The 25,559-nt window shown below is 38.8% G+C and overlaps 1 protein-coding gene across 3 annotated transcripts in view; it reads left to right on the top strand.

The window, feature by feature from the left end:
* Positions 1-25,559, top strand: part of GAP43 (growth associated protein 43) — a 455,759-nt gene that overhangs the window by 134,956 nt on the left and 295,244 nt on the right. Inside the window, exons 6-7 of one of the 3 annotated variants that reach the window (XM_074404331.1) lie at positions 7,839-7,945; positions 14,821-24,281. The exons of 1 other annotated variant lie outside the window; for it this stretch is intronic. The gene's annotated coding sequence lies outside the window, so the exon portion shown is untranslated. The remainder of the gene's footprint in view (positions 1-7,838; positions 7,946-14,820; positions 24,282-25,559) is intronic. One more of the 3 variants, XM_074404332.1, reaches the window with a different exon arrangement.

Below are 25,559 nucleotides of genomic sequence, written 5' to 3'. Positions count from 1 at the left end.
AGCAACAAGCTGTGAGGAATACCAAAATATAATAATGTTTATCCTATCCTCATCAGCTTACAATTGGGTAGAAGAGAAACACAGGTCATTACTAGTCAGTCCACTGCTGGTTGAAGGGTCCTTGAATCAGGAGAGGTTACCCAGGGTAAGGTAGAGGGAAAGAGTAGTGGTTCTTGCTTCATTAGTCAGTTTGTCGGGGGTGCAGTGCAAAGGAGTTTCTGTCCCTCTGTACTGGAAGACAGGAGTTCTGGAAACCTCCATTATATTGCAGCTCTGGGGATTTACCCCCATGCACAGAGGATTCTGATATGCAATCCTGCTTCTGCCAGGGTTTCTCTCCCATATGGTTTCTGTGGTTCTCCCTAATCTCTGCCGCATGGGCGGGACCTCTGCCATGCACGCCAGTTGGCTCGTGGGCCCTGTTTTCTCACCTTATTTCTGCCAACCCTGTTTCGGAGAGCTGGGCCCCGTTCCCACTTTATCTAGCCTTATCTCAGAGAGCATTCTCTGAACACAATCATCCTTAAATGGGGAAAGAAACGTAATCAGGATACAGCATCTTTCCAACAATCACTGGATCCTCTGCCTGGAAATTTCCACTTTAAAGATTCACTTCTTTGGTTAATACATTGATCTCTTTTGGAATTGAAATGCTGCTGGGAATGAAAAAAGGGTTGTAACATTGTAACATTTAAACAATAGAGAGGGAAAAACAAAAATTTTTTAAGTTTCAGTGTGAATATATGAATCAGGCATTTGGCTTTTGGATTATAGGCTATCGGGAAATGACAGAGACCTCAGAAATATATGTGTGTGTGTATGTAAATTTTTACCCATTTCTGTTGTTTTTGCACAATGATAATACTAACCCCTCACAAAGTATGGTGGTGTGGCTAAGATAATATACAAGTTTCCTGAATTTTGCCTCTTTGGAATTTGAGGGATAGATCTTGTTGATGTTAGATGGAGATTCTTGGGCAGGCAGTCGACAGGCCAAGACACTGAGCACCTAGGTTGGTACTCACAAAAAAAGTTTTCTGGTTGCATAGGAATTAAGGGCTCAGATTCTGGTTAGAGCAATATACACTTGACTCTTGCTTTGCTATGTGAATTGGGCAAGTAACAACATCTTTAAATTGGGATTTATATACTTAAAACAGACAGATGATAAAAGTACCTGATTCATGGAGTTGTTGTAAAGATTACATGAGCTAAAGTAAGTAAAGCACATAGCAGAGTTCTTGCTTGTACTAGGTACTTGATAAACACTGGCTACTGAAAATGAGGAGATTGTTAAAGGCAAGGCTTACCTACTTCATATTGCTGTGAAGGGCCCTCCTAATGTCAAGAAGCTGATCCAGCCAGCTGTCCTCTCATGCCTACTGTTTTTCTGCATCTTAATGTTCATAGCTTCGAAGTGAACTAGATGATTTATTCTGCCTACTGTCCCACCAAGAATATCTTGTGTAATATTATAAAACAATTAATTTTAGATTGGGCAGTATGTCCTGGAGCATCTTCAAATCACAATATCTTTGGAGTACATGAAAGAGTTAGGGAATATGGGAAAAGCAATGGAAATGTTAGGAATTTTATGACCCTTAAAATTACCTCCTCCTGCCTATTTCCCTGAGATGACATGTGTTTTCAGTGGTGAAAATGTAGCAACAACTGGGCTACTATGAACATTTGGATGACTGTTGTATTCCTTGGAAACTACCCTGATATTTGGAGCATAGAGAAGGAACCACATCGTTCTAATATGCCATGTAATTTGATTTATCTCAAAGATCTGAGATGGATTGAGAGTTTTTCCACCAGACTTACCCGGGCAGAGGACATGGGTTCAGAACTGATGTCCAAAGAAACGAACTTTTTTATTACAAAACAAAAATCCGTGCTCTCAGAGGAAAAGCAATAGGTTAAAATAATTGATTAGGTTAAATAATTGCTCAGGTTAAAATAATTGATCATGGATAATAAGTCTTTCTTGTGGCTTTCCCAGTCACTTATTCCACTTATAACAAGCTCCTCTGAAGGTCCATGGAATTACCTGAGTTTTAACATGGAGGTTCCCTAGCTCCATCTACTAGCTTGGGAGTGGGGTCTTGAAATAAGAATTTTTAATGAGCACCTCTATCTGATTCAAGCTCATTTGAAACACACTTAGAAATACATTCATTGAGATATTGGCACATAAATCCCTGTGTCAGTTACAAAGCTGACACCATCTACCTTTTTCATATTCTTTACTCCTTTTTTTTTCTGCATTAGCCACTCATTTTACCTAGAGATGAGATTTTATTTTGTTCCCTAATAAGTTGAATAAAATAGAACTAGAAAATTTAGAAAGCAGCTTCTATTATCAAAATATCAAATTGATTTAAAAATCAATGTGCAAATAGTATGGTATAATTTTTGTAAGAAAGAATAAGAAATAAGAATACACACATACTTATAGACAAACACAATATGGATAACACAGAAACTAAATAGGTTTATTATTAAGGATGGGTAGCTATAAGGTAGAAGCAATAATAAAGGGAATGATACTTTTCTAAGTTTACCTTTCAATATAGCTTTTATTTTAAAACTATATTAATATTTTACATAATAAAAATTAATTTAGTAAGTATTCATTCCCAAAATTGAATACAAATAGAAAAACGTGCCTCAAATTTCAGATCAAATTGATAATATGAACACAAAAAGCAAACCCATAATTAATTCAAGTAAATTTTAGATACTATACTAACTGCATTTCACCTTCAGTGAGATATTTTCTAAAGAAAAAAAGAAACTGTTGTTGGTAGTAAAATGGTTTTAAATTATTTTGTATGCACTGTAGGAAGTAAACAAATGAGCAGGTATTCTGGTGTTTTGAGGGAATGGAGCTTTTATTTTAGGAGAATAAGAAACAAATACGGAAAGAGAGAAAGAGAACTCTGTTGTATTGGATTATAATTGGGGGTATGTGTATGAACTCATGACTTTATGAAAACATATTTACTTGCTGGTTACACTGAAAAAGTTTAGAAGCAGTCACACTCAGTAGCAATGAATGTACCTATTATCCTGATCTTGGTTTCTAACTACCATTTCCCAAAGGAACCAAGGACCCCTGGAAAACTATTTGATGTTAAGTATGGGCTAATAAAGTTCAAGGTGAGCCTGAGCATTGAGTTGCACCAAAAAGTAAAGCTGTGCTCAAACACTGATAGGAAAATGTCAAAAACAAACAAGTCAGATTGAAAGGACTTCCACTGGCCAAATTTGAGACAAATGCAGTATCAAAACAAATAATGGCAGGAATGAATCGAATGATTCCTAGTCATAGATTTGCTTTTAAAACTGTGAGTGAGCCCATAATGGTACCAAAAACAAAGGTGGTGAATGGAGAGAAGAAAGGAAACTTCATCTCTTTAGAAGCAAAGCAAATCATAAATGTAGAAAGAATGTAAAATGATAAATTTCTAAGTCTGTCAATCACAGTTGTAATAATTCAAACAAACTCATCAAAGCATACTAAAACTATTGTATAAAATATTGGTCTTTATAATCATTTAATTAATTAGCTATGTATTAATTTCAGAGGGGACATGGTGCATTTACAATGGAGAAATCTGGCAGCATCACCTTAACTAAATGATTATACTTACAATCACCAAGTTTGACAAACTGGCAACGTATACCACCTGATGTGATGCACTACAAAGGACATAACATTCTGCCAAAAATGTTTAACTTCATTCTAGTCATGAAGAAGCAATTAAATAAATCCAAATGGAGAAACAGTCTGCAAAACAAATAGTAAGGTACAATTTTTGTAAGAAAGAAGAACAACTAAGAATACACGCCTACATATATGCAAACATTTGTGAAAGGAAACAATATGGAGAACACAAAAGCTAAGAAATTGTTTAAACAACAAAAGAAACTACACTAGTCAACTAAAGAAACTGATTCCTCAAAAACACCAATGTCTTAAATGTTAAAAAAAAAAAAAGAAAGAAAGAAAAGGCTAGACACAGTTCTAGATTTAAAATTACTAGAGACATGACAACTGAATGCAGTGCATAATTCTTGATTGATTTTGGATTTTCAAAAGTTATAATAGACATTATTGGGACAAGTTGGGGAATTTGAATGTGGAATGTATATTACATGGCATGGTACAAATCAAGGTTAAAATTTCCTGAAAATGATCTGTTCTGTTGTGGATATGTAGTAGAAAGACCTTGTTCTCAGGAGACGACTTAATAGTGCACCAAAATGAAAGAAAGAAAATGTAACAGAATACTAACAATTTGTGAGTCTAGGCTAATAGTATCAAGTATTCATGGCATTACTAGAGCAACTTTTCTGTACCTTTCAAATTTTTTCAAAATAAAAAGTTGGATGAAGAAAGGAGAGCACAAAAAAAATGAAGCTGTATTGGTTGCAAGCAGAACTCGTTGCCAGAATGTTGTGATAGACACCTTCACTTATCACTTATTGGGCTGGGCAAGAGCCTGCTAATAGGCACATTAATTAATTAATTAGCCTCTGCAGTTCGGCTTTCTTCCCATCCCCCAGCCCTCACCAGGATGTACTTAGGTACAATAATGGAGGAGGAAAATGGAGAGTGTTCTCTGTATTACCATCTCAGAGGGACATTCCCGCTTCAAGCACCTCTCCAGAGGGCTAATGGCCGACAAAGCCTTATTACCATTCTGGGATAAGTTCAATTTTTTTTATGATAGTAATTTGTTACACCAGTTTGCCACTTGCCTGCTGCTTCCTTGTTAATCCAATAATCTATATGAGAAAAGCAATTTGATGTACCTCCTTCCCATCTGCTGCCCATCAGCCAATCTGTATCTTAACTATCAGTGATTTATTAATGGCATCTGCATTAAGCACATCCCTGCTCCATTGGCACCCTCCTTGGCCTCCTGCTTAGGTACACTCACTGGATGTGTTAGAAGGTAAGCTCAGCATGGAGATTAAAAGCAACAATGAAATAGTAAACTGAACCACAGTTCCTGGATTTGCTCCAAACAATTAACATGTATACACACCCACACACTAAGCAGATCCACTTCAGAGTCAGCCATAAGAAATGCGAGAAACTAGGATATTTTTCATTATGCTCTGTACTCAGTGCTTAACTTTGTTTCTTTAGCTGGTTGAAGTTAGTCATTGACCATTGTGCGCCATTTGAATGCTGTACTTCTCACCCCAAATTCCTGGCTGCCCATTCACATGAACTGAGGGTCTGCCTGAGCCCTGGATCCTGATTTCTTTCCTGCAGAGACAAAAGGAGCAGGCAGCTATGGGCTGGATGAGCTGATGCAGCTCTGAAGAAAGGACTTTGTTTTTGAAGGTGTGAGCCTGGTCTCTGCCTATTAGGGCATTCTGTGATTGCTGAGCTTAATTTTCCTCAGGTCATCCTAGCCTACCTAAAAGAACAAAGACTCTACATGACACTTCCAGAAGAGGGACATAATGGAATTGAGTGGTGAGAAAATGATGGCACACAGCAGTGTCGCTGTGTGTTGTCAGTTGAATATGGCATTCGCTTAGATTCTGTGCTATTCATTGCCTATACAGAAGCTTGATACACATGGCCCAACCTAAAACCTATGGTAAGAGAAGAAACACGGGCATAGGATGGAATCTCAGGAACCCATTTCTTTTGCTATTTGCAGGTTCCACATAGTGGGAGTCCCTATTGCATAGTGGTTAGCTCACTGGTAAGTTTAAACTCTGATTGTGCAATGTGCTATCTCTGCTCTACAGTAAGTTTGTGAACCTGTTCAAGTCTGTTACTTCCATTAAATGAAATTCCTATTGGCATCTCATAGGGTCATGATCAACGGTAATAATAATTAAATTATAAATGGTTAGTCTCCATTTCTCATAAAATGTTATCTTATTTTTACTTCTGTATTGTTTTTTTTTTTGTTTTTTTGTTTTTTGTTTTTTGTTTTTTGTTTTTTTGCCGTGCTTTCATGATTCTGTTTGCTTTGAGTTGGCTTTTATCTGGCTTGTTTGGCTGTTTTCAAGTTTCCATCCCCTAAGGTTTCTGATACCTCCATTCCAGACAGTGGCTCTGAACTCTCTCTCTGCTGCAGGTGAGCTGCCGGTAAATTTAGAGATGCTTTCCTGAGCCATTAGGTTTTAAGGAAAGTGAACAAAAGGCAATCATCCTGACTCTATAGACTGCGTTCCTTTCCTTCCTTAAAATCAAGGGTGGCATTTTAAGTTGTCATCCTCTCAAACTCACCTAGAAATGTGTCTGGTAAGACGAGCGTTCTGAACCTGATATACTGTATTTCATTTCAGAAGTGTCTGCAACTCATGATTTTGCACAGCTGTTGTCTATACAAGTATTTTAGCCTCACAAGTAAATGCTAATTGCCTAAGGGTAGGAGTTATCTGATTGTATATCTATTCCCACTCATATAACTCAGCTTGGTGCATTGTACCCAGTAAGTGCTCAATAAATGCTTGTGGAACAAGTGACTATGGTGGTAACTTTGTGAGCAAGTATTATATTTTGCTATGATTCCTTGTCCTGGAGTTACTTTCCCTCAAAACTGTTGTTAAACCTTTTCTGCTGTCCAAGAGTTCCATTTCTTTCTAAAGAAATCATCCCCCTCCATCTTTTCTTAATTAACAGCATTTTCCAGTACTTTTTTCCCCTTCTCTGTGACAGTTTCCCACTATTGTCTGTTTGCAGTTGTTACATGGTTAAGAAACTGAGTAGACATGCTAATGAGTGCTTGGTGTGTGGGAGGAGCACCTCTAAATTCTCCTGGACTGGCCAGGCAGGCTGTTGCCACTTACTCTGCCTAAAATAAGCTCAAGTTGGCAGCCAGGGATTGGATTATTTGCAGTTTCTTTCTGTGGAGGAAGTTCTTGCTTGGACTAGCTATCTGTGTTTCTATTTAGGAACAAATAAACATGCTGCTACTCTCAAACTCTTCCTGTCTACACTAAACTTCAAATTGCCTGCTCCACTCTTGCTCATAGACTTGTCTAAACCACTAGAAACCAGCTTTGGTTTATGTGTTTATTTCAGTTAGTCAATTTAGCAAATTGTGTGTGTGTGTGTTTGTGTCGGGGTAGAGGGGCGGCTATGGTGGATAGTTGGTCCACATGCAGTCTCTTGCTACATTGATCTTAACTGTATTCTCTAAAAACTAAGAGACATTGTGTAACTGAATGGATTTTGGTCCTTGCAGTTGTCTTTACAACTCTCATGACTGAAATTGAACACCTCCATGAGGGAATTTTGAGTACTTTATGATTGACTTTTTTTTCTTCCCAAGAGCTTTGGAAAAATGATATTAGTAGCCGTTTTCCAAGAGAGGTTACAGAGGTGTCTGGATTTCCTAGTGTCTGGGATGATAATCTGTGGTACTAATCTGGGATTCTCATTCTGAGTCATGTATTTGAGCCAGTAGGTAGGAATCAAGCTAGTTAATCCCCCTTCAGTATGTTTTGCAGCTGTTAGAATTTCATGACCTTTACAAAAAGACAGGGAGAATCTCACTGATCAGAGAGCAAGCTGGAGGGAACAGGTAGGAGGCCTAGAGAGAAGGCAGGTTTTGAAATAGACATAGGATGGCTGCCAGCTATCTTGCTAATGGGGGCATGGTCTCAATGGTAGAGACACTTTGAGCTTTCCAACCTATCCTTAAGAGTAACCTTCTTTTCCCCTGGAACTTCTAAGGTGACTTTTTTTTTTTTTTAATCAAAGAATATAGCCTGAAGGGGCCATGGTGAAAGAAGTGGCTCACATTAGACTTAAGATAACAGGTTAAGTGCTCTCTATTTTGGTGACTTTTCAGAACATAACCACTTTGTCCATTGAAGACAAGTAGACCGTATGGAAGAAACTGGAACTGTGATGTTTCTTTGACATATCATCTACCCTGCTGCTCTCCGAGTATAGAAGGTAACTATGGAAAAACACAAACAGCTCATCTATATCACTGTCTTTCCCTGAGGAGGTAGGAATAAGGGGCAATGTTAGATTATACATTCTTGTGCAGGAGGCTCATCTTATTCATTTTTATATCCTATTTCTTTGCTGGCTTGTTGTTCTCATTACTACCCCTCTAATAAAAACTTCCAAACACCAGTAAATCTTTGTTTAGGAGTAACATTTAGCATTTTCCCAAAGTAATTGCATCCATTTTCATATGAATATATACCACAACAGTAAGAGGATTCAATTTGAAATTAGCACCAATTTTATGTGCCTGGAGCTATGGACTTCCTCAGAGCCTCAAAATATAGCACCACGATATATTCCCTAAATTCTACTCCATGGCTCAGTTGTACCACTCATACCACTCTAAATAAGTATTCAGGTTAAATTGCTGGTGGGCAATTAACACTTTACTCATCATTTATCTCAGCTTGGGGAGTTCTTCATTGAAAGAGTCAACATAAAAAGTAACTCTCACAGCTGGAGAAGTTAAAAATATGTGATGAGATAATCAGACTAATTGGCCAGTTCTGGTAATCAGTAGGTAACCCAATAATTTTGACTTCAAAAACAAATAAGAGATTGAGTGGAGTAGGCTGATTTTTCCAATTAAGAAGAAAATATACCTTTATGATGAGGAGGCTGTTGGCTAGAGATACTAGAATATTTTAATTTCTTTGTATTACATACTGATTTCATGCACAGACTGTGAAACTCGGTACAGATGGTTGGCTGAATTGCAGTATGTCTATAATGTAGGCTAACGTACGGAAAATATGGAGGGAGAAAACTTGAGAATGTGTATCAGACTAGCTTGTAGTGGATGTTTGTGTTTCATCCGATGAGAGTGTGAATGCATTGGCACTGCTATTACCAACAATAAAATGAAGGTAGAAATACCAACAAACCCTCCCCTCTCTTGATACCATCTCTCTAGCTGTAGTCCAGCCTTTTTTGATCTGTTAACCAAAAGAAGAAGTCATAACAGCGGTTCTCCATGTGTAGTCCCCCATCCAGTAGCAGCAGCATCCCCTGGGACCTTTTTAGAAATGCAAATTCCCAGGTCCCACGCCAATGGACCTACTTAACCAGACCCTCTAGGAGTGGTATACAGAAATCTGGTTTAGTAAGTCCTCCAGGTGATTTTGATGCAAATTAATGTTACAGAATCACTGGCCCACAACCTTGCTTCCCATAATGTGGTTTGCAGATCAGCATCAGGGGAATCATTAAGAATGATAAAAAATGAAGACTCTTGAGTCCTTCCTTTTAGTTTGCATTTTTAACCAGATGCCCAGGAAATAAGCATGCCCATTAAAGTTTGCAAGTGCTGGTTTTAGTTATTATTCCCACCTCCTCAGCTCTGATTATATACCCCATCTAGCTTCTGCCTGCTCTATTCCTATGAAAATTATCTCAGTACTGCCCAGTGACTTCCAGCTCTAAGAGTATATGGCTAATTTTTCTGTCAGGGCTTATATTTTATTTTACTTTTCTGCTTCATTTCACAGAGTGGCTTATTCTCTTTTTTGAATATGTACAACATATTTTCCTCAAAACTTTTATTATTGCTTCTTTGGCTTCTTCATAGATTCCTTTCCTTGTAATACTGCTAACCTCTTCCCACTTTGCCCATCAACCAGGATTCTATCCTTAGCTCACAGTTCTAATTCTGAACATTTTTTCTTGGTAATCCCAGCTCATGTATTAACAATATCTAAGTCATTGCCTGCTGTTTAATTCCTAGTGAAACATTTCTACTTGCATGTCTTGTACTGCAAACTCAACATTCAAAAAATGAAATATCACTGTTTCCCCTAAACTCCCTACTTTTACAGTCTGTCAATCACTTGGTGTCGCTGCCATCTATGCAGTCACTTGAATTAGAAACTTGGAATTTATCTATGATTCTTACTTTTCTTTACTCCTTGTCAAGAGTGGTAGTTGTCTTCCAAGAGCTATTCTCCTCTTCTTTATAATAAAGGACCAAAATGTTTATTAGGGTACTTGGAATAAAGCCTGTGTTTCCTAGCCTACCTCACAACTAGGCTTGACTATGTGTCTCAGTTTTGGCCACTGAAATGTAGGCAGAAGTGTTCTAGGACATCTTCTCTAATGACGAGGGGCGGAGTAGTTTATCCCTTCCTTCATTCTTCTTCCTGTAACATGAAGACAGTGATTCAGACTCCAGTAGCCATTTTTGATTGTGAAGAGTAAGCACCACATCAGGGAAGACACAACGAAGAGATGGAAGAAGCTGCGTCCCCAGTGAGAGTAGAGGCAGTCCTAGCCTGACTTCTTTTATATGGAGAGAAGTACATTTCCTTCTTGTGTACTAGTTTTTTTCAGGCTTCTGTTCTCACAGTTGAACTTAACCTGAGCAATATAAAACCCCTATCTAATTATACCCAGACTTACTGATTTTACCTCAAACTATGTTCCAAATCTGTCTCCTTTTCTCCATGCCTTTTAACCCAGCTCTTGTTTAGACTCTAATCTCTGACTCAAATTACTAAAATAATCCCTAACTGGTGTTCACATCTCCAGTTTTTTACCCCTCAAATTCATCTGCCATTGAGGTGAATAATCTAAATGAAAATCTCATCTTACCATTTCTTTACTTATAGCTCTATTGGTAATTTCCCTTTTTCAAAAGAATTGCTCTTAAGTTTATTTCCTATTAAATCCCTGTGCTCATTGGGTTCCCAGTATTCCCTTGGATTTTCATAGATCCATGCTGTTACCTTCACTCTAGAATGCCTCATCATTCTGGAAGAGATAGTCTTTGTTATCCTTCAAGATGCAGTTTAAGGCTCTAGTTTCTTCATACAGTGCTGACTAGTCATTTCAGTTTTGTACCTCATAAGCCAAAAATTAAGAGTATGCAATCAAAATTTAGGTATGTTTGTTTATTCACAGTTATATACTTGTACTATTATATATATATATGACTTATATATACATTATAAAATCTATACAGAAATAGAAATAAAAAATAACCACAAGTTTCCAAGTTTTATTTTCACATCTATGAATTGGCTTATGTCTCTTGGGATAAGAGCACTAAATTTGGTAGACCAGTTTCACTAATTTGCAACGTCTTCCAGGATAATCCCTACTTAGGCAGAATTGATTATGTTCTCTTTTATGCCTCTATAGTAATATATATATATTTTTACCTGTTTCTTCTTCTAATCTACAAGACCTTTTATGCAGGGGCTATGTCTAATTTGTTTATGTATCACAACCAACGATTGTTTCCTAGGTACCATTCTAGGTGCTGGGATTCAGCTGTGAATTAATCAAAGTTCCTGACCTCACTTAGCTTGTTTTGGGTTGGGGGGTGAGGTGGGGAAACACAGATAATGAACAAACAAATAAATGTAAATAAAATGCTAGATGTGATAAGGTCAGTGAAGAAAAACATTATAGTGAAGTAATTTGAAAGTGAGGTTTCTGAAGTGAGGCTCTGAATGGTTGTCTTGTCCCTGTTTAACATAGTCACTTGATTCATCAAATAGCTGTGTGGCTCTCTTCAGATTCTTAAAAAAACATATATCTTTCTATCTCAGCAAGAGGTATGAATTTCTATCATTGTGATGAACCACTTAAGAGAGGCAAGTTTATAAAACATCAGTTTTCCTTTCTCCATTGCTTCACTTCTTTTATTAGAAAGCTGGGGCTACTTAGTTCTACAATTGCCTACATTAATCACTGCTTACTTGGCACCTATCCTCCTCTGTTGCTAAGAAGTTCCTTTTGCCTACTTCCTAATCCTGCTCCTCTAATTTTTGTTCTGCACCAAGCTTGTATGCAAATCCTCCTCCCTAAATCTGCCTCCCTATTCAGTTCAGCAGTGGGCATCTAAAAGGCCCTTTTAGGCCAGGAGCAGTGGCTCATGTCTATAACCCCAGCACTTTGGGAGGCTGAAGTAAGATAATTTCCTGAACCCAGGAGTTCAAAACCAGCCTGGGCAATATAGGGAGATCCTGTCTCTACAAAAAATTTAAAAATTGGCCGGGTGCGGTGGCTCAAGCCTGTAATCCCAGCACTTTGGGAGGCCGAGGCGGGCGGATCACGAGGTCGAGAGATCGAGACCATCCTGGTCAACATGGTGAAACCCTGTCTCTACTAAAAATACAAAAAATTAGCTGGGCATGGTGGTGCACGCCTGTAATCCCAGCTACTCAGGAGGCTGAGACAGGAGAATTGCCTGAACCCGGGAAGCGGAGGTTGCGGTGAGCCAAGATCGTGCCATTGCACTCCAGCCTGGGTAACAAGAGTGAAACTCTATCTCAAAATTTAAAAATTAGCTGGGCATGATGGTGTACACCTGCAGTCCCATGTACTTGGAAGGCTGAGGTGGGAGAATTGTTGAGCCCAGGAGTTTAAGGTTGCAGTGAGCTGTGATTGTGCCACTGCATTCCAGCCGGGGAGATAGAGAGAGACCCTGTCTCTTAAAAATAAAATAAAATAATAAAATAAAATAAAAATGTTCTATCCATCTCTCAACCAATTCCTTCCCCTCTGTCCTTTGTGGATAAATTTCTCTTTGTCTTCAAATCTTTCCTCAAAGTCTTAGCCATTTGGCATTTTCTAAGGGATACCACTTCTCTTCCAACTCTCCCTGATAGAAACTGGCCAGTTTTTAACTCCCTGTCTCTTATGACCAGGAGAAGAGATCAGTCAAGCCTTGCTTCCCTGTGGCTACTTTTCAGTTTACTCTCCTATAGCAACATCATCTTCATTAAGTTTCTTCCATTTGATTATACTCTGTTCTTTCTTTCCTTTTAAGAAATCTACTCATAGCTAGGAAACCTTTCACCTCCAAGTTCAATATGTGACTCACAATTGTTGTTTATTTATTTTTGTCTAGCACATTTCTCATGGTTTAGTCCTTTGCAAGACTTAGCCATTCATGTGGTTGGGACTTTATAATAAATGCCTTGGCACCATACACCATACTTTTGTTTCTTCAAGTCTTGTTATTTCATTCAAAATTGTCACATACTCATGATCTTGAGCTCCAGATTTCAACTCCGATCCTTCTTTTCCTTTCATTTCATTTGCATGACCTGTTCCTTGTCCCTATGACCTCCAGGCCCTCAACTCATCTTTTCTGTAAGCTCTGCTCTGACCTCACATGCCTCCCTCTCCAGTCTATAAGGCATGGTGGGTTGTTTCAATTATGCATCCACTGTCATTACAGAATCTCCTGGCCAGGTGCAGTGTCTCACGCCTGTAAACCTAGCACTTTGGGAGGCCAAGGTGGGCAGATCACCTGAGGTCAAGAGAATCAAGATCATCCTGGCCAGCATGGTAAAACCCTGTCTCTACTTAAAACAAAAAAATAAGCCAGGCATGTTGGCTTATGCCTAAAATCCTTGCTACTCAGGAGGCTGAGGCAGGAGAATTGCTTGAACCCAAAAGGTGGAGATTGTGGTGAGCCAAGGTGACTCAGTCATCAGCAGATGACTTCCTTTAGTATACATTTACTTTTTTCTTCCTATCTTGCCTTACATTTAATTAGTTGCCAAAACCCATTAATTCAGCCATCACAACTTGTTTTTCTCTTCAAAAATTATTGTTCCCAATGCCATTCTTCTACTTCAGACTTTTGTTACCTCTCCTCATACCTGCAAAATACATTCCTAGCTGGTCTCTCGTCTCATGTCTACTTCTTTCTCATCCATAGTAGACACACTTAAAGACATTTCCAACTTAAAACACCTTGGCGGCTTTCTCTGCCTCCCAGCATGGCAGGTTCTCTATTATGCCCTAGTCTATTAATCACTATTTTATTTATTCCTCACTGCTTTCCTTTGAATGACCTGCATTTAAACCAAGCCAGAGTATTTGCCCTTCTTTACACATGCCTTACCTCTTTCTACCTTCATTAATATATTTATAATATTCCTTTGGTCTGAAATGGCTTCTGGTTCTTATTTCTAGTTTGAAATCCTACCCTGCTTTTAAGACTCATCTCAAATCTCACCTCCTCCCTAAAATTATGTTCCTCATTTACACCTCTTTCAACTTGAAGAAATTCTCTTTTCTTTGAGACAGAACCCCAGTATTTCCTCATGCTGTAGTTATTTGTGTGCTTATTTACTGAGCTACATTGTGTGTTGTCTAAGTGCAAGGATAGTGTTTTGTGAATTTTTTCCTCCCATTGGTTCTTAATGCATTATTTTGCTAGTAGTGTCTTACCACAACTATTTGTTGGATTGACTTAAATCTGTAGTACAAGCTGGTTTATTAAATGTAAATCAAGTCTGATTTAGAAAAAATAGCAAATTGTTGCTTGTTTAGGCTTTTTTCTATGTAAAACAATATGAAAATCCATGAAAAGTAGCTTATAAAAAGCAAAAAGATAGGTAGCTGACCAAGAGCAGACAACCAGGTAACGTGTTGTGGAGCAAGAGGCAGAGGAAGATTATTTAGAATGTAATTTTCTAAAGGATTATCATGGATGCTAAAAAAAATCACTTAATTTGGTAAACTAGCTCCATTTTGTAGTGGATTTATTTTAGCATTTGAGAGACAACAATTATTTGTTTAGTGTTTTAGAGTCATTTCCAGGATGAGTGAGAGTTGTAAAAATTGTCAACTTTAAAGTCTGTGCTAGTAATATATATATACACAGAAACCAAATAATTAAATTTCATTACTGTTTGGTCCTCAAGGAATAAGGTAGTGTTTCCTATGTTTGTGCTTCTATTTGTTCATTTTTTAAAATGTCAACTTCTCAGAGAGGCCCTCATTGACCACTCTACTTAAATAGCATGTACCTGTCATATTATAACAGTCTTTTTATCTTTCTTTCTTTTTCTTCATAGCATTTACAATCCCATCTGTCTTCTTCCTTGGAATGTAACTACCATGCAGGGAGGGGCTTTGTTATTTTGATCTTTGCAGTACCCACTCTCTAACGTACAACAGCTTGCTGCATGGTAAGAGCTCAATACATAAATATCTGTTAAATAAACTCAAATGCCAAATGTGTTTGACTCTTCTATGACGTTTGTTGTAAGACCCAGTCATTTGATAGGATGCTGCTTGATTTGGTATCCCTCTTGTTTTGCTCATCTAGATAGTATAATTGTAAAGCTCTCTAATCCTTTCTAGAAATCTTCTTGCATAAATTGACCAGCGTATTTCTCTTTCCATAATTTACCCTGCTTATTTTATTGGAGAGGTTGTCTTAAATTTTCTCAATAAGTGAAAATGGGTTTCTAATTCAGGCTTTGACTTCTTATCAGTTCCTTTTAATTCATGGTCATTCTAGTGCCTAGCTGGTCTCTGTTGACCTACTCAGAATCATTACTGGGAACCAGAAGATGGTATATAATTGAATTGGTATCGCTGCTGTCACCATCAATTTGTGCAGGAAAAAAGGCTGAGGAAACACAAAGGCAGAAACTATAATTGAATTTGGTTACTCCAAAGGTAAAAACACAGTTGCAATTTTCAGAAAGCATGGCAGGTCAGATGGTGAATGGGGTAGGGGCTGAGTGAGAGGGATTACCCCTAAGGGGATATGAAAGCTAAAGAGGACGTTGGCCAAAATTGATGTTTAGAAGTCACTAAACTCACAACTTTCTCAAGGTCAATTCTTTTTCTAGGCATTAAAATACAATTAACACTGGATTAAGTGAGAGATTTGGGTGGGGAACCAAGAGACGTATATTCTAGTTTGAATTTCTCCAGTAGAGGTAAAATAATAAACAAATTATTGAATTCCCCTGGGCCACAGGCATCTCATTTACAACGTTAGGACAATAATATATTTCTTGCCTTTCAGGGCCGCTAAGAGGACTAACTGACATATCTTCGATTGCTTTCGTGAAGTGCTTCATGTTATATAAATGATGTTTGGAAGACAAGTATTATTATTATCTGATCAATGCCTTATTTCTACAATGACTAATCATTTCAGTTAGCTTTTACCCATTACAGAAAGCATGCCAGAGAATTGGCTTACTCAAATTATGTTTATTTAACTTCCAACCTCCCATTAATAGGCATTATCATGGTTGGAAATTTTACAGCTTTCAAGCCAGGAAATACAGAAGTGATATCTGCATAGCATCCTCATACTTTAGCATTTCTCTTACCATAGTGAAGAATTATGCCTACTTTGACAATACTTTATCAATATTATTCCCCACATCTGTGGGCCTGAACTGTTATTTTCGTGACTTTGTTACTGTAAATACTACTTCTTGAGGGGCCTGTGTGACTGGACAGCTCAGCCATCATAGATCCATTCTTCTCCATCTAGCTCTCCTTCACCTGAAATGTTTCCCTACCACTGTTTTTGCTTCTTCAAACTTTGCTGCATTTTATGATACTCTACAGCTCATTTAGTGTTCTATTCCAATTCTTGCCTCAATTAGTCATTTAACAGAAAGATTGTGAACTGCTAAAATTTTATTCCTCTATTTCATACATCTCTCAAAATGTTGAAAAGACAAAAGATACTCATAGTGTAACATTATTTTGTTTTACTCTCAGAATTGGCATTTGAATATAAAGTTAAAAGTCTGAAATCCCAATGATGGTCTGGAAATCTATTATCTATTAAAGAGAGGCTTACCATATGACCCAGAAGCCAATGTGGGAGGACTGCTTGAGCCTAGGAGATTGAGGCTACGGTGAGCCATGATTACACCACTGCACTACAGCCTGGGCACAGAGTGAGACACTATCTCAAAAAAAAAAAAATTAATATTGATTAAATTTATCAGAAGAGTGTCAGAGACTTTTTAAGAGATGAAATCTTGCTATGTTACCCAGACTGGACTCAAACTTTTGGACTCAAGGGATCTTCCTGCTTCAGCCTTGTAAGTATCTAGGACTACGGGCACATGCCACCATGTTCAGCAAGTTTTAGAGATCTTTTCAAAGATAACAGGAGTCATATTGGGTGGTCTAAAGGCTGATGACCCTTTAAATTGTTTGTTCTAGAAATTAATTCTATTTTGTGGCACATAAAATAGAAATAGGGTTAGGGAACCTTTGTTCCTTCCCCTTGAACCTCCCTATCTTTTCATCAGGACTGTCATTTTGCTTTTGCAAAAGCTCACTGATGAAGGCTAATGTGCTCCATTTGGACTGATTCAACATGGTACAAATTTCCTTTGGTTGTATTTTGACTCCTGGACTGAAACACTCGTGATCCTCTTTGGTTCCTGTGGCTGTATTTAATTGCAGCTATCTGTCTGAACTGATCAATGGTGATAGTAGACAGATGTCCTGAGACTCCTTATTTCCCAGGATGAACTATCATGGTGGACAGACTCTCCATTGTGCATAGAATCTAGTCTGGATATCAGAAGCACATGTCTAAAATAGAATTCTGAACTTTCCGTTATCATGAAACTAATGCCATGGAATAAATTGGCCAATCTTCTCCCTAAGCTTGCCTATTTAGTTTTTCTCACTAATTAATGTGACAGTTAAGGGAAAAGAGGTAAAATGGCAAAATGGACATCATAATACTGCCATACTGGTCTTACTTACTGCAAGATTAAAGAGTCCACAAAACCATTTTGAAGAATATAAAGCATCACTAAGATGTTAGGCATAACTAAGGTTATTATACTTGTTTTGTCTTATTTAGGTATACATTCTGGAAACTTCATGTATCATATCCTGCCCAAGTAAAGAGAGATTATTGTAGTTTATGCCATTTTGGCTCCATAGGATAGAGTTAAGGTGTAGTTTACAGCCCTACGCTATCCCAGGCAGAGAGCTTTTTAACACTGGTCTCTCCAGTTTTATGATCAGATATACATTTGATCTGGTATGCATAATGTTTCATCTCTTGGATTTAATAACCAGGTAATCAAGTTATGCCACTTAATTCTTTATCAAATGACAGTCTGAGTACAAATCATTTCTAAATTGTTTCTCACATTAAATTAATCCAAATGTAGGCTTGTGGGTAATTCTCTATTACTTCTCTTTCATCTTCCAGTTGCATAATTCCTAATTTTTCTAATGCTGAGGGCTCATGCTCTCTTGGGGTGCCTGGCCTCTGCTGTATATTAAGCCTGCCTGTGTTCTGAGCTGTACCTTCAGTGACCTGCTGGTAATTCCATGCTTTGAGCTCCTCAGAAGTATCTCATTAATCCTAGCAATAAAAAATATTTTTATGCAAAGCACATTTCTAGAACCTAGTTAACATAACAAAAACAATAATACAACGAGGATGATGATATTTCTGATTATCCAGTGCCTCCCTGCTTGGATTTGATAGCCTGTTTAATAAGCAGCATCAGAAGCAACAACAGTACATGATAGAGGTGTTTTTAAAAAATTGCAGTGCATAGGATTACCCCAGCTAGTCCTTGCTGGCTCTTTCTGCTAATCAAATTGGTGATGCAATCTTCCCTATTTCCCAGGAGGCCCCTTTTTCTCCACAGTGACGGAGAATACATTTGATGCTTCTTACCCTGCCGTAGATCCATGACCCCCCTGTTCCTTTGAACAGTCACTCCTGCTAAGGAACCCAGTGACCCCATGGCATTTAGCTTCAGACTGGTAGCCGGTTCCGTCTTCTTTTTTCTCTTTCTGAATTGACTTGCAAATATAGGCATGCCTCAGTGAAAGCACTTATACTGTATTTCTGATCTGTGTCTTGACTCCTCTCCTCCTCAGGGACAGCAAACACCCTGAGGAAATACAGTTGGCCTCAGTTAAGCTGGGCCTTTGATCAGATTAGCTCCCAGTTTAATAAGACTTGAGGTAGGCATCCCAGTTGTGCTCCCTCCCATTTTACATATGTAGAAGGATTAGTGGCTGAAGGCCCTTACTCTGTAGATTGAGGCCTATGCATGTGATTTGGGGCTCTGTTTCTCCAGTTTTATCCTGAGGTTTAGACCAGAAGGAATATTTGTAGGTTTCAAAGGAAGAGGTTTAAAACATAAGAACTGAGAATGCTTACCTAGGGGAGGTGAGAAAATTGTGGACTCATATACTTTGGGATCCTGCTCACTTCTCTGAAGCATTGACCCCACACAACATGCAATCTTTTGATAGCATAAGGTCACAATCATAAGTTCACAATTCTTCTATCTCTTCAGTCCTCTCTCATCTTTTTCTAATATGTAAAATGTGTTGCAATAACATCAAATAATTCTTAACATTTTTCTCTGCTCCTGATTCCCATGAGGAATTCCCAGGCCCTACAAAAGGCAGGCTTCTATGGGCAAGATATTTTGAGGAAAGAATGAGGAGACCACAACATTGGTCATGCGTCCAACTATTCATGCATTTGGCAAACATTTAATCACTGCTAATGAGACTTAGGCACTGATTCGTTCATAATGAGTTGTGACAGGTAGATAGGAATGAGCCGGGCAGGAGGGACCTCTCCCCTATACCCCACCAGCAATGTCAGGTGATGGTTAAGCAATTATCACATTGCCTCTCTAAAAATTATAATTTGGCAGCACCAGGGAGAGGCCATTTCCTCATGGTTCCTACCTGTGAATGTCAAAATGTTATTTGAATTCAGTCCCAAGGGAACAGCCACTTCCTGAGCATGCAAGTTAAGAGACAAAAGTGGTGAAGTATGATGTTCCCGTACACACCACCGGAAAAGGGAAGAAAGCCTTAGATGAGCATGCATATAACGTCCTAAACACCCTGCCTGTGCTCAGTTCTAAAGGTTAAGGAAAGCACAGCTCAAGCAGGATGCCCGCCCTAAGGGAAGAATCATGGGAAAGAGGCAAAGTCCTAGGATCAAGCTTAAAGCCCCCGGACCTTTCTTTCTTCTTCTTCTCTGTCTTTGACTTTCAGGTGCCCACTTAGCTCTTTTCCAACGGTTCTTTTCTTTCTTTCCTGTTCTAAGGGCTTTTTAATAAACTTCCATTCTTGCTTTGGAACTTGTCTCAGTCTTTTTTTTTTTTTTTTTTTTTTTTTTTTGATTTCTCAGTTGATATCTTTCTTCTGAAGGGACAAGGACTTAAGTTGCTACAGACTTGGATGGATATGCTGCCAGTAACTTGGGAAAACTTGATCTCTTCCACCCATAACAAAGTGACGAAGCACAGTGCAAAGAAATCTTAGTTTAGTGAGGGAGATAAAGGATAATAAAAATCCATTGTGGTCGCAAAATCAAGATCCATACAAGGTGTTATGGGAATATAGAGGAGAAATCATAAGATTTGCTACAAAAAGAAAAGTTGTCATGCCCTATTTATAAGCTAAGAAGAACAGTAAATGTCTCCACTTTTCTTCATCTCCCACTTGGAGCCTTCAATGTTAATCTTCCTGGACTGCTCTGTGTCTTAACTCAGGATCTAAATTATGATCATTTTGCCTAGGATGAGGATGATAATACACAAAAATTATTTGAAGCATTTTAAAGTTTGTGTTGAACTACAGCAGGCCCTCCAAGGATCTCAGCACAGATCCTGTTGATTCTATCTTAATGTGTTTTCTAACTCAAATGTGTCATAAAAAATGGAGGTTGGCCCAACCAAGCTGATGTATCTATTTATTTATACTAATGAAGAATAGGAAACCAGAAGTATTTCAAAATATTAGACATGTCTGCTTTTGAAAATAAACAAAAAACCATGGTAGGCAGATTTTTTTTATTGAATGATTTGTTCTTTGACTTTGTAAGTTGATGTAGAGTGTTACATTCTTCCTCGAGTGTGCACAAAGACCTTTTATTTCTGGGAAAATATCATTGTGTAATAGAAAAAATACTGGATTATGAGTCAGAAGACCTGGAGTTTGGTTTTAGCTCTGCCATTAACAATGAAAGTGATCTTGGGTAAATTACTTAAATTCAGAATATTTTCTATTAAATGAAGTGGTTGGATAAAATGCTCCCTGAGTTCCCTTACAGCTCCCATTGTCTCTGTTCCTCTGTGAGTCACCATGAGGGTGTTCGGTGAATGCAAGTGTTTGACAAGAGAGGCACATCACATAAAAAAAATTCATATAAGGATATGTCATAAGTTGGTTTCCTGGGAAGCAAGCTCTGAGATGAAGATTAGCAAGGAGGTAGTTTATTAGGAACTGCTTCTGGGATCAAGCCCTATGAAATAGAAGGGAATGAAGCAGGATTGAGCAGAGGAACAAGTAAAGCTATGACACAGTCTCAGTGGAAGACACTGATGAATTTTCAGAGCTGTCCTGAGCTGGGAAAGTAGGCTGGGCCTTAATATCTTTGTGTGGAGCAGTTATTGGATGAAGCCTGGAACAAAGTGGCTCTCTTTAGCTTAAACAATCTCCAACGGAGGCTGACAATTGAGGGCTTTATGCAGTATCACTCCCAATAGCTGGAAGAATTCCTGAGGTGAAATAATTGGTTTCTACCACAGGATGTCTGTGTGCTGTCATACTGTATTGGGCATCAGTATAATGTATGTGAAAACAACACAGGCTCCATGCTCATAAAATATTTGTTTGTCCATCTGTCAATCCATCCATTCACCTGTCCATTCATCCACCCATTGATCCATCCGTCCATCCATCCATTCACCCATTTATCCATCCATCCATTCTTTTATGACCATTTTTTCCCTTTTTTGGAGATCATAGAATTGAGTTGTGATTTTTTAATAGCAAAAAGGGATCCTTGGTTAAGGAAGAAAATGAACCTATTAACTCCCTTCCAATCTGAAGCTACCTCTATTCTATAAACCAAAGAAAATGACTGAGGCAAGTCTCAATCAATTAGAGGTTTATTTTATTAACACTGAGGCTGTGCCTAGGAAAACGAGACATAAGCCATAGTACCATCTGGAGCTCCCACTTTTTACAAAGAGGATTTTGAGGACTTGAATATTTAAAGGGTAAAGAGCAGGCAAAAGGTGAAAAGGGAAAGGGAAGGTAGGTAGTGATATAAATGGTCACATTCCTGTGAGGCTTTGACTAGCACTCACTGAATTAACGTGTTACATGTGAAAGGAGTGAGTAGAGGAACAGTCTATTACATATTTTTCCTGGGTGGGTGGAAGGATGAGTTCTCGTCTTTGTCCCATACGTGTGAAGACAGACTGTTAATTTACATTGTCACGGTGAAGGAGGCCACCTGGGGAGACATGTGGCCTTCTATCTTGTAGCTGTCTGTTTAGGAACAAAAGCAAAGGAAATTTTTTCCGTGACTTAGTTTCCAAGCTTAACTTTTTCCTTTGGAGTAGTGAGTTTGGGGGTCCCACGATTTGATTTTCCTTTCACAATTCTATAATGTTATGCCAATTAACAATAATAAATGTCAGTTGAAGGCTCCTCTTTGGTTTGTGTAGTGTTTGTGATTTTGTTTGATTCTCATAACTAGCTTATGCAGTAGGATAAGCTTGTATTAAGTCTTACTGCACAGATGAGGAGCCTGAGGGTCAGTTTAGTAACTTGTCTAAAGTCATGGAGTCAGGTTAAGATGAAAATTCTGTTGTTTCCTGGTCCAGGATTGTTTCCATTGTGCCAGAGTCAGCAGGAGCGTAAAGGCTATCTTGGAGCAGCTGATGAGATCCAGACTTGAGGCAGCCTTTTTCAGCTGTAGCTGAGCCACTGGACAGCACTGACTTCTAGGGCAAGGGGAGCTATGGCCTCTCCCAGTGTTTCAATTATTTACATTTCAGCCTCCTGGAGCTCACTGAGCCCATGCATAATCCTGTGTATATACGATCAGTGGACCCACTGAACTTGGTAATTTTACACACACAGTAGCAGAGGTTGTTCCACGTAACTTAATGAAGGAAAAATCTTGGCAGGTGAATGTACTGTTTTACCATATGATAGGCCAGTGCTTCTCAAACCTTTACTTTCATTTTAATCACCTGGGAATCTTGTTAAACTGCAGACCCTGGGTTCAGTGTGTCAGGGTGGGTACTGAGATTCTTCATTTTAAGCAAGTGCCCAGGTAATGCTAATACTGTTGGTGCTTGGACCACTTTCCCACTCTCCCAGGGACCGAAATGCACAATCTTTTATAAAGGGAACTCAAGATTTGTCCTGTTTTAAAGACTAAGTGGAGCCAGTGATCTGAAAGAAACAGGTCACAGCTAAGTGTACTTACACTTCCTCATCTCTTCCACCACTTCCTAACTCCCACCTTTTCTAAGGAAAAAAAGGAGGGTGGCAAAGAAGAGAGAAAGGAATAAAAGAAGGAGGAAAGAAAAAATAATACCAGATAGGCAATGTAGTATGTGGTTAGAACCAACCAAGCTATAGCTTTATGTGATGCCAATAGCAAATGCCCAATACTGGTTTGGAGCCTCTCATTCAGCAGGGTCAACATCATCCATTTAGTGAAAGAGGACTGGAAACCATATACATGAAATTGACCGATATGCTGCAGACTGGCCATGAGAGTAAAGGCAGCCCTTAGGGTTAGAAGTCCAGAGGAAAACCCTGTGATCTGGTTAAACCAGCTGCATTGAGCAGGTTGTGGCTGGGTATTTATGCAATAGAGTGCCCCTTGTTGCAGTCTCTGGGGTGCTGATTTACTCCTTGATGGTATTTGTACTGTAGAATATGGCTTCATTTTCTGGCTTCTCAGGCTGGTAGAGGAGGTGGGTGGAAACAGATGCTTTTGAAGTGATTTCCCTGCTAAATCATTCAAATTGCTTTCTCCTAAGGGGCATGAAATATTTTCTGAGTTTTCACTGTATAGTTTCTCCAAGCAATAGAAGAAGAGGGCAGAGAATGAAGACTGGAAACAGCTTTAGTTAGTAATACCATACCGGATGGGGGAGGGATACTTTTTCCTCCAAGGCAAGCTCACTACATATAAGAAGAAGACGTAAGAAAATCAGGATCTGCTCACAGAGGAAAATTGTCAATGCAGTGGTGGAATATCCATGTGAGTGGAGTATTTAAAACAGCCATGGTCAAAGCCCTATGAGGTATTCTGTGCACTACATGGCAGTTGCCAGTCATCCACTGCTTCCTGTCTTCATCCTGGTCTCAGAGTGATGGTGTTGTGCTAGGTGGGGTTGATGATGACAGCCACTGTCCCTCTGTGTTCTCGTGTGTGTGTGTGTGTGTGTGTGTGTGTGTGTGTGTGTGTGTCGTGGGGGAAGGGCGATGGATTAAACTTTCCAGGAGCATGTGTCCCTGGAGAATTTGGGGAGAGCTGAGTTCAGGCCCTGGCGCCAGCCTGCCAGAGGGAAATCAGAAACATGGTAATTAGGCATCTCCTCCCTCAGGCAAGTGGAGAAGAGTTTGCTTTCCATTGATGCAAGCCTGCAGAGAAGAAAACCAGAAGGAAACAGCAGGATTTGCCTGCCATCCAGCTCAGGATTCCTGAAGCCCACAGTGAGAAGGTGCTGCTGTGAGTGTCAGTCCCACATGCCATGAGCCGTTGACTAGAGCATGCAGGTCTCTTTTTTTACCCACTTGTTTGAATGATTTATCACAAAGAAATCGTATTTGATTCTTAAACACTGAAAATTGTGGCTTTCCGAGAAAATGGCACAGCATAAGACAGGGAGATACACAGAATAGGGATGTGTAATTTTACTTAAGGGAGATCTCCATGGAACTAGAAATAACATAAAGCTTAAAATAACTTATTTTGCAAGAGCACTTGCAGTTTTTAAATTGATTTGCATTTGTAATTCTATTGAGTTCTACAACAGGCCTTGAGACAGGCATTATGATGGCCATTTCACAGATGACAAGACAGATTCTGAAAGACCTTGACTTGTCCCAGGTCACATGACTAGTAAGCGGCAGAACTGAAACTCAATAAACTGTATTCTGCTGCCTTCCCCATTGCTGTGACAGCTATCTAAAATTCTATATTATTTTCCAGATGGCAACTTTACCTGCTTCAGGGATCTATTTTGCTATTTCCTGTAGAACGTAGACGTCTATCCTCTTTGCAATTCTTGGCAATACTCTTAATTAGCATTTCATTTGATGTATTAAGGACCAACATTTCCCCTACTTGATTATAAGAGTATGAGGGAGAAACAGATTGTCCCATCTATCCTTCTACTAACTGTGATTTTAGAGGAAGAACAGGGTGTCTGCTTTGTACCATTGTACCACATTCTGGTAGAAAGCAAGAAGGAGGTGGTAGAGAGGAGTAGATATTAACGTGGGCTTTGGATTCAGACCTCAGTATGAGTGCCAACCTTGCCAATGCTTATTTAATATTTTAAGGCCTCAATTTACCCATCTGAAACAGGGGTGACAATGCCTCTTTCTAAGGTTAAGGTAAAGAATACATCTGAGGGGGATCATTAGGGCAAATGGCCCCAGAATGTTAGTGACTGCTATTTTTAGGTGTAGATTTTGCAGTGGAACCCTTGAAAAGAGATTGCTTTTTAAAGAGACTTGCAAAAGTTCAAAATGATTTTGATACAATTCAACTGAAAGGCCTTTACTCACAGTTCTGTGAATCTCTGGGACTAGGAAATACTGCTAAAGTGTAAGCTTCTTAAGAACCAAAGCTATGTCTTGTGGACCTTTGTATTCCTGACAGTTGCCAAGCCCAGAGCCTTCTGTCAAAAATGTACTCAATAAATTGCAGCTGTTTAGGGTGGGATGGATATAGAGAGTGTGTATGTATGTATGAAGGATGAGAAGATGGAGTAAAGCTAAA

The sequence above is a fragment of the Saimiri boliviensis genome, chromosome 8 (assembly GCF_048565385.1).
Source record: "Saimiri boliviensis isolate mSaiBol1 chromosome 8, mSaiBol1.pri, whole genome shotgun sequence".
NCBI lineage: Eukaryota > Metazoa > Chordata > Mammalia > Primates > Cebidae > Saimiri > Saimiri boliviensis.
Note: the sequence above shows the minus strand (reverse complement) of the source record. Positions and strands in the feature narration are given on the sequence as shown.